Source organism: Anoplophora glabripennis, unplaced genomic scaffold (assembly GCF_000390285.2).
Source record: "Anoplophora glabripennis isolate ALB-LARVAE unplaced genomic scaffold, Agla_2.0 scaffold18, whole genome shotgun sequence".
Lineage (NCBI taxonomy): Eukaryota > Metazoa > Arthropoda > Insecta > Coleoptera > Cerambycidae > Anoplophora > Anoplophora glabripennis.
Genome location: NW_019416221.1, coordinates 2,082,430 through 2,100,235, shown reverse-complemented (window position 1 = coordinate 2,100,235; position 17,806 = coordinate 2,082,430). Strand labels below are relative to the sequence as shown.

General features: G+C 32.2%; 1 protein-coding gene and 1 long non-coding RNA gene across 2 annotated transcripts in view; one reads left to right on the top strand and one right to left on the bottom strand.

Moving 5' to 3' along the window:
• Positions 1-17,806, bottom strand: part of LOC108908269 (potassium channel subfamily T member 2) — a 177,548-nt gene that overhangs the window by 148,312 nt on the left and 11,430 nt on the right. The gene's annotated exons all lie outside the window — the stretch shown is intronic.
• Positions 897-2,062, top strand: LOC108908270. The gene is made up of 2 exons (XR_001964359.1): positions 897-1,423; positions 1,545-2,062. It is a non-coding gene; the product is annotated as an uncharacterized LOC108908270 (long non-coding RNA).

The window sequence follows — 17,806 nt, the reverse complement described above, 5'->3', positions numbered from 1 at the left end:
CCGTCATTTTCAACATAAATAATTCCAGTTTATGATTCGTAAGTAGAATTAGAGCTAGAGCAGAGAGCTACCTGTAGTTTGGCAGGTACTACGAAAGCAACTCTGCAAGTAGTTGTCTTTTTCTCTTAATTTAGTTTGTTTTACTTTGTTTCGAAAATGACTCCTCTTCGATATTCGAAAGGAACGAAAATTTTGCCAACGAAAAAGCTATTAGAGATAGATATATGTTTTTATATATTGTGCTAATGTTAAAAACAGTAACATAATTAGTCATAATTTAAATTAATTATCCATTATCGGTTGTTTAATTATCCAGAAAACGTACAAATAGGTATTTGCACTACGCCTGTCGTACTAATTTGAGTAATTAAGTCGCTAATTAAATTAGAAGGAACTTCATTGTTATTCTGCCAATTTACACGATTTCTAGCCCATTAGCAAATACATTGTCAAAAGGAATTGATCAGCACGTAATTTGAACTTTCACAAGACCGGAAGAACGCATAAAGATAGTAATAGTACCCTTGAATCAAAATTTTGTGGAAAAAATTAAAAATGATTTTATCAATAAATTATTTCCTAATAACTGTATCATTTAGTGAAATTTATTTTGAACATATTTTTTGATCCGTGGTGAAAATGTCTAAGTTAAATCAAATCGTTTTTATAAATCAGTAAATATTGATTTAACTTTGTTTTTATACCGTAACCTGCAATAAAAACCTAGCAAAAAGTTTCAACTGAAATTACGAATAAACACAGGACTACTTTCATTTCAATTTCGGTCCGATTTCCAGCCAACGGAGTTAATGTATACATTATTATCGAATATATTTAAATGCCAGTTTTGTATTGGTTGACTATAAATTGATATTTTCGCATCAGTAGATCTCAGACTAATAAATAAAGGGGACGCCTTTATTTACATTCGATAGTGAAGTGTTGACATATGTGTATTTACAAACATTGGTACTTTGTGATGTCCTTGACATTGATGCCAATGTTACATTTTTATCTTTATAGCTAGGTACAGCGGTCATTTTAATTGATTATCGTACAAGGATCTACCTCATTCTTGACCTCGACTTACAAATTAGTTACATTGTAATACGCATAAGACTGCGACACTATTTTCTTGCAACTTGTTTTATAATTATAGATTTTGAATATCTGAAAAAAAATACATTATTGAAATTCCTAGCAATACAAACGTCGTAAGTGGCATCATTGCCTGGTATTAAACGGTTCTAAAGGGGACGCCATTATTACAGTCTATTGTTGTGAAATAGATATTAGCCGAGTTCAGTGTTTTGTGTCTTTTTAAACTGTTTTTTTATCTAATTTCAATAAAAATGCCAAAGCGGCGTATAATATGCCGACAATTACAGGAAAAGAGCCAAATATGTGTTACTTCTTTTCACAAGTAAGTTTGACATTGTTTCCATGGGCGTTCTTACAAGGGTGTAAGGTGTCCTAAGTATGTTATTTGTTAATTTATTATGTTTGTATTTTGATACTGACACTAGCTCTGAGTTTATTTGTAGAATACCATAAGATCCTGCGATACGAGCAGTGTGGCTAGAAAATTTCGCCATATCTGAATATGATTTTTCAAAGGATAATTATGTCTGTCGAAGCATTTCCGTGCCACAGATATTAAGGTAACAGTAACTGGAAAACGATGTCTCACACATGGAACTGTGCCTATTAATACAACATTTGGAAGGTAATACGTTTTAGCACAGTGTTGATGAAATGGTTGTGCCGTCTCAAAGGTTCCCTCTTCGAGAAATTGCCAGTGAAGGAAATTTTATAGATGTTGCTATAAAACATCTTCAATCACATGTTGTCCCTGTTCCATAAGAGACGAGCTGTCAATATTATGAGCTCAAAATTCAGCTTATTTTTGTTGCGTACATTTAAAACATGCTTATTTTCCCATACGATTAAATGTTGTTCAATGTAAATTCATTTTTCCGTTACTTTTAGTACAAATATGTTTTGTTTTCTTTGCATTGTTTATATTCCAGCAGATTTTAATTAAATATATTTTTGCTCCTTTTCCTGTAGTTTTATTTAAATTATTTATTTTAATAAATGTTCTTCCAGTAATCGAGAACTACTATGAAATAATAGAATTAATAGTAGGCAATGACATTGCTATAGCTATAGTATAATGATAGTTTCAATCGAGGAGTTTTCTTTAGTCACTCTTTTGTTCTGGAAATGTTTTTAAAATATTAATTATAGATTTTGAAGGAACCATTAACTTTTTCCTATTTATTGTCTATTTATTACAAATGAAAGCTTAAATAATCGAGCACTTCTGATTTTATTCAATTAAAAAGTGTAATTTTTATGGTTTCCTTATATTATGATAGATTTTAAACCTAAACTCGGTACGCCACTGTACCAGGGACCATTGTGTTTACTTATGTATCATTTGTTTATCAGCATAGAATGGGTTGATGTTATATGTTTACATTGTGTACTGAAATAGGGAATGCGGCCTCCCCTTTACTTATTACTCTGAGCAGTAGATAACATTGTATTACTAAAATTAATGTAGTACTCTGTTACTAAATAAATAGTTCAAAATTAAAAGAACGTTCAAAATTCAAAGTACAAAATTTATGACTTCCTCGAGCTAAATAAAAAATTCAAGTATTGAGATTTTTGTGTGCTTTAAAAAGAATGTTTTTATTATGAAACTAAATAAATGTCTGTTAAACAATCGTTCCGAGAAAACGCTGGTACGCCCAATTTTATCTTAAACAAAACAGTTTTCTTCGTATTAATCGTTTTTCATTCCTTGACCCCTAGACCATTTTGATGTACTATTTTGTGACAATAAAAACCAGACTATCACCGGCGTTTATTTTATCAGTGTCATTTTGTCAGTTTTACGTTTCATTTTAAAAATGCATTTAACTGAGAAAGAACTTATTAAAGTACTTATGATGATTGGTTTTGGTGACAGAGTGCCTACTCAATAAGAAGTGTGTAATTTATTTAATGTAATTGAATTTTAAACGAATTTATTCCTTTCACCATGAACGTACTGTAAGATTACTTCAATGCAACTCCATTGTACTAATAGTGACATTACCAAAGCAGTTCATGATTACGCTAGGGATTTTCCAGAGCAAAATGATCTTCTATTAAAAAAATACCCTTCGAAATAAATATTAACAGGTACATTTAAACCTTAACAAGCAACGCCAAAAAACTTATTAGCAATAAAACACCTAGTGAACGATTTTTGTTTACGGTCGCCTAACTACTATTATTAGAGTAAGACGTCTTTGTATACTGGGTATTCCCAGAAATAATTTTAACCGAAAAATAATAAATAAGGAAGCCATTACAAATAATTAATTACGTTCACAGGAGATAATAGTGAACTATCCGGTAAGCCAAAACCAATATCATCAACTAGAAAAAAATTCAATCATTTCAACAGAATTTAAATTCGTACAAAAAAGTAACCCCAAGAGAAATATTTTATATGAAGCAACCACTTAAACATTTTCACTAATTTTTTTTCAGCAGTATAACCTGAGTAACGACTATAAACTTTTGCGAAGCAATTTATCTTGATACATCCGTAGGAAACGAAATAGAAACTAAATTGAATTTTACCGTTCTTTTTCGTTCTTGGATTAATTTTTTATGCACATAAACAAGGAAATTTCAATTTTCTTGATGAAACCGGGCAAGAGCGGAGGAACTATATTTCAAAGCGACATTAATTTTATTAAAATGTACGCTTTTCAATTTAGGTTAATACCGAGCCTTATAAAACGTAAAATATGTTCTGGCAAGGAAAACTGTACCAAAACAGAGAGGAAATATGGAACTGATTATTTTTTTTAATAAATATTAACGGTTCCCAGTTTATTGGTGTTAAATTAAACAGGTAGTAAACGTCATCTTCAGAGGTAAGTGCTAATATCCAGGAAAAGGTAGAATTCATTTACGCAGGAAAAGATTATGTGTGGACCGTAAATTCGACGTGATGTTTACGAGGGAGCATCAGTATAGTAGTAAAGTTAAATCTTATTTGTGTTTAACTGGAAAAACTATTTCTTACGCAGCAAAAACCGATAATCGATGAGAATTCTTCCAAAATAACTTTAAACCCCTCAAAATGGGATAAATGTTCCTACAAATATTACTTTTAATAAACCCCATTTCTAATTTTGGAATTTTGCAAAACATTTTCTTTTAGATACTTGGATAGCACAATTTCTCAGGGCTACAGTGGTATAAAGTTGGATTTGTTCAAGTACCTCTAATAATAAGGACAGTATAGCCAAAGACAAGAACTAACAATGGTCTCTTTCTTACATTACTAGTATTAAGGCGTCTTCACACGACGCGAGGTTCGGTGAGCATATCAATCAAGTCAATCTGACAGCAGAAGGTTAGATTCAGTTATAAACGATTCACTCGCCGAATTTCGCGCCATACGAAAGCCAAGTCCTATATCACTGTAATTCTAAGGAAAATATACAGGGTGTTGGATTTTAAAATTTAAAAAAATGTTAGCGCCTACCTTTAAAACGCAATACTCAGTTGTGTTTGTCTAGTCTTTCCGAAGACAGTTGAACATAATAAAAATACTGAAATACTAAAAATACATAATAATGCAAAATAATAAAAATTTTTATTATGTTCATTTGACCAACAACATATTTTAATTATTTATGCCCTCATACAATTTTATTATATTATTTAGTTAAATTTCGTTTTGTTCCGTTTCTAAAGGTCTCCAAAATCCCATGTAATAATATTAGTAAACAAAATATCCCTCTTATTTTTCCTTTTCGCAATAATTGTAATATGAATGATTAATAGAAGATGTCTATAATAAATTAAAATTACCTGAATCACACCAAACTCCGCACTGCTAGCCAATTTGTCAACCACTTGTCAACAACTGAGATTTATTGCCCAGTCGCCCAGTGCAGCTGTGTTATATGCCGTTTGCCCGCGCGCGTATTCTTCAACTGGGCGTATACATCTCTACCACCTCCACGTTTAGTTCGACAAGACCTGTATATGGGTATGGCAAAATAAATATGGGAACAAGTTTTTCAAATATTGCAATGCCGAGTTGCTGCGTCAGCGATCGAACCTGGTACATACTGCCAACCTCTTGGTTCTTCAATTGAGATCGGAAAGACTATAACTATGATTTGAAATCGTAAGAAACTTTCCTAAAATTTTGATACATATTTTTTTCCAACCACAAAAGTGACAGTGGTATATTTCGACACCCCGTACAATAACTGACGTGAGGGACTTTTATACTTTTAATATTATCCCGTTTTGTTATTTTGTTTTCCTAATTCCCCGGGATGTTTCAGTCCATAAAGCCACAGTTCATAAATCAACAGACATCATTCCTACAACGAATTCAATAAAGTTGTTGTTCTCAAGAATACCTAAGGGTCAAAAGATATTGTTTTCGTGCAACGTGGATGCGATACTGGGCATTCCTTTTCTTCTACTTTCCCTTTGTGTACATTTACGGGCGTCTCACAAAAGCTCAAACAAAGCACCACGTCGAACAAGACCAAAAGAGAAAATGAGCTTTTATATATCTGCAAATAACCTCAACCGCTGCATCCACACACATTAATTTAATGAACGGAGCACCCTTACTCTCGCACTTTGACGTTAAATTGGCAGTTTACATGGCGGAGTTTCAGTGCCGTTTTTTTTTTCGAACTTTTTTTATCTCCGATAAAGGTCGTTGTTACAGATGGAGCCCACGAGGTACAAATTTTATATTTTCGCGGAACTTCTCGGTTTCTGAGTGAATAATTCATTCCGATTCGATTGATGGTTCTGACCTGCGATGCCCCAAGCCTCCCTTGAGCTTAGAAAATGGCCCTGAACGTTACGGAGGGATTAGATTAGGACTATCGAAGTCCACTGTGGTGTGGTGAGAAATAAATGTTGTGTGGGCGTATCTGATATTCCACTTACTCCCAAGAAAATTGATAGATAATTCAGGAACCGAACATGAGACACCACTAAAAATCAGTCAAATTGTCATGATAAAAATAAATAAATAAATATTGGACTTTAACTTTTACTTACGCCGGCAGTTGGCGGCATTAACCGGGCTGCCAGGAATTAGCCCGGTAAGTTGTATTAGTACATTATCAGCGTTGCCAGTTGTTACCTTTTTAAAACAATTTTTAGAGAGCGACAGGTCACTTTTTAATATAACCTCAAAATTTCCGAGAAAAATACGAAAAACAGTTTTTTTTTCGGATATTTCGTCTTTTATTTCTTATTTCCGCAAAAATAATTTAATTTTGTAGAAACTTGGTGAAAGTATACCCTTCTCTGTCTTAAATAACCTCAAATTTTTTTAGATAAAAAAATCAATAAGTTTCTGAGATATTCATATTTTTCGGCCTGAAACACTTTTTTTCAAAGAAAAATTCATTTTTTCTTTTTGACATATACTTTTTGGTGAAATAAAAAATCTGTAATAACAGTTCAAAGACATGCTCAAAAATGCAAAAAAATAAAAAATGACTTGCAGCAATGAATTTTTCAGTTATTGTTGATAATTTGTTTAAATTAAAAAACATTCAAAAACTGATTACACCATTCAATTCTACGGAAAAAAATTTAAAAAAAGCTGTGTCTCATTGTTTGATCCAAAGCTTTATTTTTGTACAGTATTGCTATAAACTTCTAAATCGAATTACAAATGCACAAATGATAAATTATCTCTGAATGATTTGAGATTTCAGCATTACAAAGTATTAACTGCAAAGTCTAGGTACTGTTGACGCGAAATCCGAAAACCCGAAATTTTGCAAAATCGTTTTATTTTTTTCTGGCTTTATTTGAAAACGAATTTTAAATAAATTGCATATTTACATTGACACTTTTTTCGCTCTATCTAATGGCGGCAACATTTTTGCAATCCGACGTTTCGTCTTCGAGGGGCCATCATCAGATTAATTTTTTTAAATATATCACTGCTATTTTTTTGACAAAATTTAGTCATTTTTAATTCTGTATTAGATGATATTACTACTGTAATCGTTTAAAAAGATTTCTAGCTATCATTAAAAATTTTTCCTGAGTACGGCTCTGAACGCTTTCAAAATACCTGTATCTATTGGAGGAGAAAGAGAGAGGGAGAGGAGAGAATAAAAGTCAATACAGCACAAAATGTCCAACAATTTTTTTTAATCCATAATTTAAAAAGTTGTACCTAATAAAAAAATAATACGAATTTTTGAAATATTTTATTATTTTTAATTAGTATTGCTAACAGTAAAAAATTGTTGGATATTTTGTGCGGTATTGACTTGTATACTGTTATGACTTCATCCAATAGATATTTTGAAAGCGTTCAGAGCCGTACTCAGGAAAATTTTTAAATTATAGCTTAAACAAGCTAAAATCTTTTTAAGCAATTACAATAGTAATATAGTCTAATTCAGAATTAAAAATGACTTGACCCGATGATGTGGCTCCTCGAAGACGAAACATTGGATTGCAAAAATGTTGACGCCATTGTATAGAGCGAAAAAAGTGGCATTGTAAATATGTAATTTATTTTTAAATTCGTTTTCAAATAAATCCAGAAAAAATTAAACAATTTTGCAAAATTTCGGGTTTTTCCGGATATCTCCGGAACTACCCGGAATTTTAAAACTTTCTAAACAGCATATTGTTAGGTATAAAAAAACACAACTTTTTTTATAATCTGAGCCACCCCGTATCTCTTACCGTTTCCTAGATCCTAATGCTATCCCATCCTTATCTTAGACACACTGTATATTTATGAATTCATCAAACTTTAAAAAAAATAAGTACACTAATCGATCCTACGGAAAAAAAAATTATTTATTTTATTTATCCACTATTCGACTTATGTTTATAGCAATACTGTACAAAAATAGTTTTGGGTCAAACAATGAAACAGTTTTTTTTTTGTATTTTTTCCGTACAATTTAATGGTGTAATCAGTTTTTGATTTTTTTTATATTTAAACAAATTATCAACAATAATTACTGAAAAATTCATTGCTGCAAGTCATGTTTTAATTTTTTGCATTTTTGAGCATGTTTTTGAACTGTGATTACAAATTTTTTTATTTCGCCAAAGAGTATATGTCTACTTTTTAAGAAGAATTTTTCTTTGAAAAAAAAGTGTTTCAGGCCGAAAAAAATGAATATCTCAGAAACTTCTTGATTTTTTTATCTAAAAAAAATTTGAGGTTATTTAAGACAGAGAAAGGTATACTTTCACCAAGTTTCGTAAAAATTAAATTATTTTTGCGGAAATGAGAAATAAAAAACGAAAAATCAGAAAAAAAAACTGTTTTTTGTATTTTTCTCGGAAATTTTCAGGTTATGTTAAAAAATTACCTCTACAAAAGTTATAGATTTTCTACAACTTTTGTATTAGATACTTTTTTGTTTGACGTCAACTTTCGCCAGAAATCTCAAAGATACAATTTTTCATAAGTTTTCAACCCCCCAAATCAACCTTCCGCCGCCTCTGCTCACGCATTTATATATATATTTTTTTTCGTTTATTATAAGCCCCTTTACCATTTCCACTTACGAAAGTCCAGGTAACACTTTTCTTTTTTTTCCTCTAAATGAGTTATTTTGATCGGCCTATTCATAGTTTATAATATTTTATTATTGTTTTTTTATTATAATATTGCCTCCGTGTAAATATGACCCCCAATCACAGTTACACGCCGTACAGACATTTGTCCCGCATCAGTAAATTTATTTTTCAATTGGCCCACGTAACTATAAATTTCAGAGCCGATACGAAACCGCCGAGAGCGGCGACAGCAAATAAATAAAGTCGCCTGTGCAGCCCATCCGGAACGTCGAACTTTGCTCTACATTAAACCGCTTTCATCCGTAGCTGCACCGAGATTTGCTGCAGTTCCGCTGAAACGACGGATTCTTTCAGGCCGTGCATACAAATTTCCATGCGCTCCTGAAACGCCTACTAGGCAAATTTTCAGGCTCTCACTAGTGAATAAGTAAAATAGCTGCCAAGCTGCGGTGCCCGAGCAAATGTGATTCAATATTAAGGCGCGAATGCGAGTTTTATTTGGTTTTCGGCTTCGTTAGGTTTACTGCGAGACAAACTGCGATGTTTGACTACATGTTAATGAATATTTCGTACAACACATCCTGATATAACAGTAGGCGCCATGTTACTACACCGGAGACTTAAATGTGAAAGTTATTTTTGAAAATCGCATGTACATTTTGAGAGCCGCTGTCTACATGAAAGGCAATGCTGGCTGCGGAACTGATCAACTGAACACTAAGAGTTTTAATGTTTTACAACCCTTGTTACTAATCGTCTATGGACTGCTTTATAATTCATAGTTGCCAAACGTAAAGGTGACCTTACACTCGAACAAACATTGCACACACAAGCCTATTCGACACCACAACGTATTCCCGTTGACTTCAAATATTCACAATTCTAGTTCACCGTAGACTATGGAACTAATTAAGGAAACTCTCAAGGGGATCTGGAAAACATTAAACAAACATTAAGCCGGAATCCAGTTGGCTTGGAGCGTTACGTAGGGGCAATTTGAAGGTAAATAATTAGCGGTAATCCATCCAAGTTTCCAGTGGACAGGCCCGCCACGATGATATACAAATCTGTTTCTGAAACGTCCCTATAACCTAAAAATAGGTCGACTAGGGGGTTCCGTGAATAATGAACATGCGCCTGGGACAGCTGAAATAAAGGCATAACGCGGATGTTATAATAGTAGAGTCTTAGTAGTTGTAAGAAATAACTTGAAGAAAACACATGGAAAAACATTACGCCTATGCTGAAAATTTCATTAAAATGCTGAAAATATTTAGGTATAAAACACTGGTCCTGTTATTTTCAATCACGGAATTCAGAAATCAGTTTCAAGTTATTGAACAAAAGGCTCGGTGTATACAGTGTACAGAGCTTTCATAAATGATTAAAAGCCACATGACTAAACTTAGCGTCATCAATTGTAATGATTCGTTTACAATGAACAACGACAAACCGTTGCATCTACGCTCGAGATAATGCGATCGCTGATCGGTTGAATAAAATCTCGCGAGAAATTGACCAGCCGGTGAAACAGAATTGCCAACATGAAGGAAATAAAATTACTTTTCCTAACAAAATTACTGGTCACGTGGCTTTATACAACTCAACAACGCGTCAAAAAAGTTTTTTTTTTTTTGATAAAAATATGATAAAAGACTGAAAAAATTAAACCTAAATATACTTGATTTTTTTTTATAGAAAACTTGTTGAGAACCGCTGATTGTACACTGATATTTAGGCGTGACGTAATTTACCTATTTAGAACAGCAGATCAAATGTGCAGTGCTGCTGGTCACATAAAACTGTTAAACACCAACTCTTTATGTGAAATAGGAAGAAAAAGCGAAGTAAACAACATTTTTCAGACGATATGTCAAAGAAATTCAGTTGTTTATAATCTGTTCCTCCCCTTGGTAATCTTATATCGCAATAGTTTTCGGCAATATCGAATATGTCTTGTTATAATCTCAATGTTTGCATGATTTTCGGTACAAGCGTTGTGGTAAACAACAACAAAAATCATTAGTATAGTTTTTCCGAAGTCAATTGAAGAACCAATATCTTCAAGGTATGTACCAGGCTCGGTCGCTAAGCAGCAACTCGGCATTGAAATATTTGAAAAACTTGTTCCCACATTTATTTAGCCATACCCATATATATACAGATCTGATCGAACGAAAAGTGCAGGTGGTAGAAATGTATACGCTCAGTTAAAGAATGAGCGTGCGGGCAAAGAGCAATGCGCATTGTTTCTCTGGTCCATTGCGTTGTCAAAATTCAGTTGTCGACTAGTCGACTAGCAGTGCAGTGCGGGAATGCGGAATTTGGTGTGATTCAGATAATTTTAATTTATTATAGGCACCCTTCTATTAATCATTCATATTACAGGGATATTTGGTTTACTAATATTATTACAACATGGCATTTTGGAAACCTTTTGAAATGGAACAAAACGAAATTTACCATCAATATAATAAAATTGTTTGAGGACATAAATAATTAAAATATGTTGTTGGTCAAATGAACATATAATAGAAATTTTCTACACATTATATACAAATTATTATAATTTCTACCTTTAGCAAACTTTTTTAGGGGCGCCCATAAAACTCATTAAATTTGATTGCTCTGTTTTTTATGCATGTTCAACCGACTTCGGAAGAACTATACTTGTATGTTCGAGTTGTGTACATGTAGATGGGAAGATTACAGCAACTTTAGATTAACAGGATATCTAGATATAGATATTCTGAACAATTAAATGTGTTGATTTTGTTTTTCTGCAAAAAAGTTATATTGGCTTTTTTGCATGGCTTTTACAGTTTTGGTTACAGTTTAAACAAAAAATTAAATAAAATTAGCAGTAAACTTAACAGCAGTATATTCTCCGTCAATTTTAACTGAAACTGTGCTACAATCCATCAAAATCTGAATTTTATATCAACGTTCATTGCATTGTTTATTTTATAACAAAATATTAATAAGAAATTATGTTATCTTTGTCTCGCAAGACGAATTGCTAAATGGATGAAAATCAATGAATTAATAAGATTATAAACTGACATTTTTTTACAAGAAAAATCGCTACGCGTACTAGGAGTTTCTATTGACATTCAGAAGATATTCAAAACCCATTACCTACTTCTGTTACCTTGAATTTTAATTTCCTTCTTCTCCATTTTAATGGAAATGTAAACAGGGATTTTAAAAATCCGAATTTAATTAAACGCGTTCGTGTTTACTCCGGCAAACAACAACGACTGCCTACGTAAAACAAAATAATACATCGAGCTGATATAGTGAGGTAAATCACACCGGGTTCTTATTTAAACACTGCTCTGCTTAAGAAAATATCTCAATGACAAGGTCTAGACTGCTTTTTATTTCTTGCGCGGTTTCTTTATTTACCTTGGCAGTGAGTCACTATTTATACGCGTTAGCTAGTAATGAAATAACAAATAGTGAAAAAAAACTAACTCTCTTTATTCTGCGTTTACATTTCCCGCGGATATACAGTGTTAAGACAAGTTCATTAATTAAAATGACGTCCGTGGCGTCTTTTGTTAGTACGCAGTTTATAGAACCTAAAGCAACGGGAAAGGAGTTAACACAACTTCCAGACACGATTATTAAGTTATGTTTAAGCACAAGTATCACCGGAGAGACAGGTGACACCGGTGTTCTTCTTTAGAAGAAAATATTGCTATTAAAATAATTGTATCGCTGTCCTTATTACACTGAGAAAACAGTTAGCATCTCATAAAATCTGAAATGAGACAATTCCACAGTTACCTTGTTATTCCACAGTGAACTATTATCGGTTTGATATAAAACTGGCATCTAGCGATAGTCGTACGAGACTAATAACAAATTTTAATGAAAGTACAAATTATTCCTTTTAGTTACATTTTCTGTCCCCTTCCGCATCTGTTCTCCTGCTACGACATCCTAAGCTAGCATAAATTAGGAACTACGTAGAGCAATGCGCCACCGCGGAAAAGTCGTGGATATTGTGGTACACATATTTTTACAAGGGATGTCAATATTTGCTGCGACCAAACCTGAGACGCACCTGCTGCTTGAAGGCAAATAATTTATTTGAAGCTTTAGGAGTTGATGGAGCCGTATTTTTGCGTTTTTCCGTTTCTTTGGGAGCCTACTTTGATCCGCAATGATTTACGCCTTACGTATGCCTGATAAAATGTCAAATACTATGCTTTTTTTGCTTTTTTGCTAATAATATTTAGAGTTAACCCGAAATTAAAGGCTCAATTTGACCTTTGCTGTTTAAAACATTAAGTCGATAATTTCACTGTAAAAAAACTACTTCAACTAAATCGGTAAAAACTTCCCACTTACGCTGAAGTTGCGTTTACAGCGATCAGTCTTCAGATTTTTTAGCACAAATTATCCAGCCACCGTCGTCTGAAAATAAATTAAATTGAATCTTATTTAAGAGGAACTGCAATCGACGGTACAAATATATTTTAACTAATAAATCGATGTCGTCCCAGGAGAAGTTTAATTTCCTATTTAGAAAAACACGAAATGAGATAAAATGTCGCAAAGCATGGTTCGCGCTGCCAAGATACCAGAAGAATTGTACAAAAAGAAAAGATTGATAATTACTGAATCGATAAACTAAACATCTGAACCAATTGATTACAGAGCAGCTAGATCAAACGGTGTCGTATTTGGAGAACGACTGTAAACTCGGTGAAACATGAACCGGCGTCCAAGAAGCACAAACACTGTGAGCAAATGTGTGTGGCTTGCCAATTAATGCCGTCTGCAATCATACACTGCTGTTACGTTCAAGAGCCGTAATTTACACGAACACAACGGGAGCTATGACTGAAAAAACAATTAACTGCTGTTGTGAATTTTTTTGTACGCCTTTGTACGTTTGACCCTAATTTGAATTGAGAATAGTTGATAACGAGAAGTAAACGAACAAAAATACAATAACGCTGTCGAAAAAAATTTTAAGTAAATTTAATTATAATATTCATATTTCCTTTAGATTACAAATCTTCAACATATATACAGGGTGTTAATGAACTTATGTCAAATTTTAAAATCTGATTTACCTCAACATTGCAAGAAGTCACCTTGAAAACTGCTGATTTTCATAGAAGATGTTCGATGTACCCACCATTTGCTTGCATACAAGTTTCAGCGCGACGTATCCAATTTGCTCGCACGCGTCGCAACATTGCCACGTCCTCCCGTATCGTATTAAAAGCTTCGGTAATACGATGTCGCAGTTGGTCGATGTCACGAACTTCCGTAGAATACACAACACTTTTCACATAACCCCACAAAAAGAAGTCTAAAGGGGTGACACGTTGAATATGAAATGGCTACAACTGAGCTTCTCGTTCCGCCACACAACAGCACTTCCAATATATTTTTCTGATTTGAGCCCCCCCTGAGAAAACATTCAAATCTCAAAATGACCGAAAAAATTAGCTTTTATTTTTTTGTTTTTTCACGAAAACGGTTAAACTTAGAAATTTGAATTTTGGTACACGTTAACAACTGGTATTTTTTGGTAGTGTTTTTTTTCTGGTTTATGTCTTTGAGTGAAAGAAAACCCCTTGGTTTTATTTCTCTCACAACTTTTTTCTACGTTAGCCAATTCCAACAAGAAAAATAGCTTTTACTACTACATTTCATTTAGAAACTTTTTTACTCTTCTCATTTTTTCGTATACTTAATGGTTTACGAGCAAAAAAATAAATTATTTTTCCTTACAAAAATTATTTTTTATCAATAGGAAAAGCTAAGCAAATATGAACTGAAAATATAATAAGAGAAAAAAAATAAAAACTGATTTTTTCGGCCATTTTCAGATTTGGACATTTTCTCAGGGGGGGGGGGGCTCAAATCGAAAAAATGTATTGCAAGTACCCCCTCTAAAATTACTTTTTAAACACCTTAAAATATTTGCACATCATTACGAAACACCATGTATATATTTATACGCATATTTACGTACGTACATACATTTTATGTGAGTTTACATATTTCACCCATCTTTTGATTCGTCACTTCTAACGATACACTACATCATTTACGGCACAACCGCGCGTGCGGTGGAACAAAAAAATATCATCTACGCAAAACGCCGAATTCGGCAAACGTCTGAGTCTATTCAATTTTTTCCGTACAATTTTCCATACTGAATAGAGGCGCATATCAAGGCTTTCCCTGCCATTTGTTGGTCTTGCCGAGCGAAGGCAAACATTTGCATAAGGACTCCCGGCTTCTTCCATCTGTATGTACAAAAATTACCTTCCACATTGCTCCGTAAATGATCTCCATCTGGAGTCCGCAGTGATGTGATGATATTAAATGACTAATTTAAAGGTAGAAGGCGCGAGGCAAATATCGTCGGGGTGGGTGTGCCGTAATGTCTTTTTTATACATTTTTGTCGGGGCGCAATCTAGTTGGATGTGTAAAAAATTCAGTTGGTTCCGATGGAGCAAAAGGAATAGGAAATTTTTAAAAATAATATTTTCTTATAAGAGATTCGAATAAAAATAAACATTTTTCTTTGGGCCCTTAATCTGTCTGGGTACACTAAGGCTAACAGAGAATTTATTTTTTGTAAAAGCAAAAGGAGCACAGAAAGTCGACGCCACTGAAATTTTGAAAATCCAGTCACTTGTCCTGGTAGTATTACGATTGCGATAAATATTAATACAAATCACTGGTGAGCATATTCATTATATTACGTAGTCAATTTTGTGGTAGATGTGGATTTTTCTGGATTACCTTCAGTATAACTCACATAATAAAAGTGTAGATTCCTAGAGATCTGGGCGAGGTTCGAAACATTTTCAAAATTGCAAAAATGTTTAAAAAATTTAAAAAAATACCTATTTTATCTGAGTTTTTTACTTATATCTTGGAACCTATGCATTTTGATATTGAAGAGGAAAAAATGTTTAAGAATTGAATTTTGCACAAGGGACTGTAAGTTAAAAATGTTTAAATTTATTACCGATGTTGCAAAATAGCAATAATTGATGAAAAAATGGCAAAATAATCAAGTTTTTTTGGATTTTTTAAAAATATTTTAATTGCTCCGAGGGCATTCTAATTTTGGTAAAAAAACTTTGCAGTGTAATAAAACAACACACCAAATTTCATTAAAATCGGTTCGATAGTTTTAGCAAAATAATTTTTTTGAAAAAAATTTTCGAATTGTTTTCAAAATGTTGCTCGGCCTCAAATAAAGCATCTATATAGATACTTGAAACTTTTTTCACATAGAAAAGACCGCTCAACCTTTCAAATGATTTTTGAAAAATTGAAATCGGTTGATTAAGACAGTCACAGTAAATTTTTAAAGTTAACACTGTATTTTTTTATATTAGATTACATATTTCAATTTGCAATTAAGTTTTTTTTTAAATATTATAATTTTTAAAGAACTATTTTTTCTTAATTTTATCTGTATTTAACAAAAAAATTAATTTCCAAATAATTTGTTTTTAATTTGTTTAAACAAAAATTATTTAAATAATTATAACTAAATATATTCATATTCAGAGTATTGAAATACATACGTAAACAAATTTTTTCATTGAAAAAATGCAATAGCATAGGGTAAAATATGCAGTATATTTAATGCATAAATAATAAACTTTGTTTATAACAAAATATGTGCAACTTAGACAGTTGGCATTAGATATTCGAATACCTTGACTCGCGAGACATCGAATTAAAAAAAAAAGATCGAAATTGTTGCCGATAATTGATGGATATGAAAATTTTTTCCAGCTTAGAACTCGGAAAAAACGAAGCCACTGGATCAAAGATTATTGCTAAATTGTTTATAAACTAACGTAAATGTCAATAAACTTTGACAGCTTATATCTCGAAAACCAATAAACGGAATTTAACTTTTTTTTTTAAAGAAGCGTCTTTCCGAGTACTTTAAAATTATAATTTTTGAAAAAAACTAAATTGCAAATTGATAAATGTAATTTAATTGTTTAAAAATTAAAAAAAAAGATTGTTAACATTAAATATTTACTGTGGCCGTCCTAATCAACCGATTTCAATTTTTCAAAAACCGTTTGGTTGAGCGGTCCTTTCTACGTGAAAAAATTTTCAAATATCTAGATGCTTTATTTGAGGCTGTGCAACATCTTGAAAATTCGAAAAAAATTTTTCAAAATTTTTTTCAAAAAATTATTTTGCGAAAACTATCGAACTGATTTTAATGAAATTTGGTGTGTTGTTTTATTATGCTTTAAAGTTTTTTTTTTACCAAATTTATTGTGCAATATTCAATTCTAAAACTTTTTTCCTCTTCAATATTCTTTCAAAATGCATAGGTTCCAAGATATAGTAAAAAAAAAAGTAAAAAACCATTAGAAAGGTTGAGCGGTCTTTTCTATGTGAAAATTTTTTTTATTTGAGGCTGTGCAACATTTTGAAAATTGGATTTTTTTTTTATTTTCTTCAAAAAATTATGTTGCGAAAACTATCTAACCGATTTTAATGAAACTTGGTATGTTGTTTTATTATACTCTAAAGTTTTTTTTTACCAAAATTAGAATGCCCTCGGAGCAATTAAAATATTTTTTAAAAATTATGCAAAAAAACTTGATTATTTTGCGTTTTTTTTCATCAATTATTGCTATTTTACAAATTCGGTAATAACTCAAATTCAATTCTAAAACTTTTTTCCTCTTCAATATTCTTCCAAAATGCATAGGTTCCAAGATATAAGTAAAAATCTCAGATAAAATAGGTATTTTTTTAAATTTTTTAAACATTTTTGTAATTTTGGAAATGTTCCGGACCTCGCCCACATCTAGGAATCTACACTTTTGTTATGTGAGTTGTACTGAAGGTATTTCAGCAAAAATTAGTTTGCCCCCCCCCCCCCCCTTACAACCAAGAAGTGCGATATTTCGACAGATCCGCCCTGGTCTATTATAACCTGATTAACCACAACTGTGGAAAGTGTGTAGGCCAGATATTTATTACAAATAAAAATGTTTTTACTGATAAATTCAACAGAGCCAGATACCAACAGATAATATAAATATTTAACGGAATATAAAGTATGATCGTCTCATTTAACATGCAAATAAGTCGATCCCTAGGGGACGAATTCAAAATTCGTTGATAATAATTAATTTATTCAGGTTTTCATTTTAT